Raw genomic sequence first — 4,471 nt, 5'->3', positions numbered from 1 at the left:
CTTTGTCACCCGCCAGTCCCACAGCCGCTCAGACCCAACCAAGTAAACACAGAGACTTATATTGCTTACAAACTGTATGGCCGTGGCAGGCTTCTTGCTAACTGTTCTTTTATCTTATTAATCCATTCCCATAAATCTATACTTGCCACGTGGCTGGTGGCTTACCAGCGTCTTCACATGCTGCTGGTCATGCAGTGTCTCTCTGCCCCAGCCTTCCGCTTCCCAGAATTCTCCTCTCTCCTTGTCCCACCTACTTCCTGCCTGGCCACTGGTCAATCAGTGTTTTATTTATTGACCAATCAGAGCAATTTGACATACAGACCATCCCACAGCACATAATTTTTGTTTTGTTTTGTTTTTTTTGAGACAGGGTTTCTCTGTGTAGCTTTGTGCCTTTGCTGGAACTCACTGTGTAGCCCAGGCTGGCCTCGAACTCGCAGAGATCTGCCTGCCTCTGCCTCCCGAGTGCTGGGATTAAAGGCGTGTGCCACCGCCACCCGGCTCAGAGTGACATAATTTAAAGGTATTTCTCTACTCAAGGAAATCTATGGGAAAGCTACAATAGTTATATACCAAAGCAAAACCTAGTTACATGCTTTACATAGTCCCATGAAAAAAATAATTCAACTGGTCCTAATCTCTGATGCAAGGCACTTCAATGCACCCACACAAAATGCCCATGTAAACAGCAGTGCAGTACATCTTTTAAATAACATGACTCATACACGGCTTGACTAGACTTAAGGAAAATAAAATCATCATTGCCACAGTTAAAAGGCATGTTAAGATGCACAAGAAACTGCTTCTCTGAAGACTACTTAACCTCTGTGGAATATAAAAACTTCACAGACATTTCATACTGCAAAACCAGCATGTTCCTTGGATATGCATCAAGTCAGAATATTCATGAGTGATCAGGATTGAATGTAATAGGTATTTCTGAATACCTGGTTTTAATATCCACCAGCCCAGCCAGGCGGTGGTGGCGCACGCCTTTAATCCCAGCACTCGGGAGGCAGAGCCAGGTGGATCTCTGTGAGTTCGAGGCCAGCCTGGACTACCAAGTGAGTCCCAGGAGAGGCGCAAAGCTACACAGAGAAACCCTGTCTCGAAAAACAAACAAACAAACAAAAAATATCCACCAGCCCTAATGGGCTGGACTATTTGTAGCACCATGGAAAATGCATTATAAACCACAAAGGTACAAATTCCAGCCAACCTTTTCATGACTTTCACTTAGTCCATAGTAACAAACAGTAGTGACAATCATTTTTAAATTATTGACTAATTAGTTTTAATTAGCAAGAAAAATTCTGCATTATCTTAGTACATCCCATGTACACACAGCGCCAGTTTAACCAGAATTATCAAACATCTCCAGCATCCTGTTGCTCTCCCTGAAAGTTCATTTCTTACTACTTTCCAGTCGAGGATAAAATTAGAACAGTGATAAACACTGATGGGGAAATTCAGTAAAATACACAATTGGCAAACTTAAAAGGTCTACAGCATTCTCAGGGACCTACCAGCTCATCAAAACAGTTTCTGTCTCTGAGAGGACCAGCACACAGGAGCGGGGGGGGGGGCCGAAGGCAGGGCTTAGGCCCATCATGTCAGGCCACACTCTGATTCTATTACTAAGCAATTGCCATATCCACCATCTGGAGAGTGTGACCAGGAAGTTCTGAGTTTACCCCCGGCTTCCAAAACTAACCAGACTCCACTGAGGGTAGGTTAGCTTCTTAAATGAAAATCGGCACATCTGCCTTTTACTAGTTTGATTCTTTCTAGCATGCCCTTCTGAGGCATTAAAAGAGATAATGGCATGTATAGGTATGCACAGTCAAGAATCAACTATAAATATTCAGATTGTTGCATTTTAAAATTACATCAAAGTAACTCCCCAAAGAAAACCAGTTTCTTCATAAATAAAATATAGTATATAAAAAGCTGAGATGATGCATAATTCAAATACAAAACTCACGTAGAAAACACCCTATTTTTTTCCTTCCAAACTACATAAGTTCATACAGTTGACCCTACCATGTAACTGCTCCATATATAATTACACCACTGGTATAAAGTACTATTAATACTAACTCTTCAGTTAGGAAAGTGAGGTTCTAGGTTCTGCCAACTGCATTAAAATTGCAGCATTGAGGCAGAGCTGAGAAGCATCGTCATTAAGCATGGCTTCCTTCTTCCTGTTCGTGGGTCCCACAATTATTAAAAGACGGGATCTGTTCTGTAAATGACTGTGTCATCCACTGCCCATTTGGAACGTCACCAGGGGCTGCTTCTCCTCTCAGCTCGGCACCGTTGGCTGTCAGCCCATTTGAAGGAAAGTTATGAGGTTCACCATTACATGGGTTTTCACCATAAGCCCTGCCATACGCTGCTTCGTAGCCGGGATCATACTTTTCTTCCTTAACAGCCATCTTCTTTGCATCCTCTTGTGCGAGCTGCAGGTCAAACGTGTACTGCACCTCCTGGACGTCTGTGTTCCACTCAATGCCTTTCAGCCGATCTCGTAAATCCTTCAGCTTAATGTAGTAATGAACTTTGTCCTGGGCTCGAGGAAACTGAGCACATCTGGCGCTGGAAGACGGCATGACGTAGCAGAGAGTGTCTGTGTCTGGGATCTTGTGGGGCTGAAGCCCAAATTCCAAGTTCTTAACCTTCACTCCAAACACTTCTTTGCTGAAAATTTCATAAATACATTTTCCATTAAACACCGCTATGCGTGGCCGGTATTTCTGCAGTTTCTGCACTAGGATTTGCCCTCCTTCCCGGAATTCCTTACTAGACAGATCCTTGCTGCCCGGTGTTGTCCTTTCCACCATGTTGGTGAATCCAATGCCATACTTCCCTGGTAAGGTGTGGTCATCCGTGTGATTCAGCTGAACCTCACTCAGCCCTGACAGGAACAGACACTTCCAGAAATGGTTTCCAGGTCCAGGGTAATGATGCCCTTTGTAAGCAGCCATTAATCCTGGGTTAATGCCGATGATCACCATGTCCAGATTGAAGGTCAAAATATCAGGGAGAGTCTTGGTCAAAAGCTCTGCTTCAGAAACGCCATTGAAACGGTCCACTTTTCTTTTCACTTTAAAGGTGTCAGTGATTTTTTCTTGCTTCTCTTTTGATTTTGTGGACTTGCCAGATTTTTTTGACTCAGCAGTTTTCTTGGGTTCCACTGGGTCCTTGGGTTCTGATGCTCTGGTTTTCCTTTTCCTTCTTTTTAGAGCCTCTGGTACAGGCTCCTCGGCAGGAGCTTCTCCTGGCATCCTATAGTGATATTTTATTTGTGCTGAAATGTGATTTTATTTGTATGTTAATAAAGTTGCCTGGAGATCAGAGCTAAGAGCAAGCCATTTAGCAGAAGTCTGGCATGGTGGCATACACCCTTAATCCGATCATATGGCAGGCAGAATGTTCAAGGACACAGCCAAGCGGTGACCCGAACCTTTATAATTAACTTAATTTCACGTATCAGCCACCGATTCCCCTGTCCTCTCTCCTCCCACCCCCTAGCCCTTCCCTCCAATCCACCCCCCATTCTCACCTTTTCCAAGGCAAGGTCTCCCCTGGGGAGTCAGCCCAGCCTGGTAGACTCAGTCAAGGCAGGTCCAGCCCCCTCCTCCCTACACCAAGGCTGAGCAAAGTGTCCCAGCATAGGCCTCAGGCTCAGAGTGGGAGAACAGAGAGGAAGATACCATGATGAATGAAGACCTTAGAGGAATAGGAAGAAGCAGAGAGGACTTGAACCTTTAATCTCAGTATGAACCATAGAGACCTGGAGGTCTGTATATATAGGCAGTGATGAGGAAGTCACATGGTTGGGTTTAGAACCAATGAGAAGGCAGAACAGAAAGGCAATAAAAAGACAGGACACAGGAAGAAGGTCTCTCTCTGAGGGCAAGGACAGCATCGAGTGGTAAGATAAGGTGGTCTTAGCTCTTGGCTACTGCTCAATCTCTGGGCTTTTAACTCTTTATTTGGAGAATTACACCTACAGCATCTTCTATTCAGTCGTGACAATGTTAGGAGCTTCAGCAATCATTTGTTGAAATGGAAATGAATAGAAAGCTTGAACTTGCTCCAGGGAATAGCTGCGCACGCCCTCCGCATCCGTGGTGTCGCCACTGAGAGAGCGGCCTGCTCTGCCGCGGTGTGCTACCGCAATACTCTTAATTTAAAGAACTCCCATTCATTGATTGCCCTCTCCACCCCAGGGGTCTCGGTATGCCTGTACCATGGGTCTATATTCCTGTATATCAACTAACCTTTTCACCATGGGAAACTGACCTGAACTCTTAAGCAGAAATGGTTCTATGAAATAGAAGGGGACTAGACTTAGTACTCCTAAACAAAGGGGGAGAGTATGTGCTGCCTTGGGTGAATCCTGTTGCTTCTATGCTAACCACTCAGACATTGTTAGAAATACTCTTTAAGAGCTCAAAGTAAGTCT

The 4,471-nt window shown here is 44.6% G+C and overlaps 1 pseudogene; it reads right to left on the bottom strand.

Moving 5' to 3' along the window:
- Nucleotides 1-1,907: 1,907 nt before the first annotated feature.
- LOC102923207 (G/T mismatch-specific thymine DNA glycosylase pseudogene) lies at nt 1,908-3,287 on the bottom strand (annotated as a pseudogene).
- Nucleotides 3,288-4,471: the final 1,184 nt, after the last annotated feature.

This window comes from Peromyscus maniculatus, chromosome 4 (assembly GCF_049852395.1).
Source record: "Peromyscus maniculatus bairdii isolate BWxNUB_F1_BW_parent chromosome 4, HU_Pman_BW_mat_3.1, whole genome shotgun sequence".
Taxonomy (NCBI): Eukaryota; Metazoa; Chordata; class Mammalia; order Rodentia; family Cricetidae; genus Peromyscus; species Peromyscus maniculatus.
The sequence above is the reverse complement of the archived record's forward strand: the minus strand, read 5'-3'. Positions and strand labels throughout refer to the sequence as shown.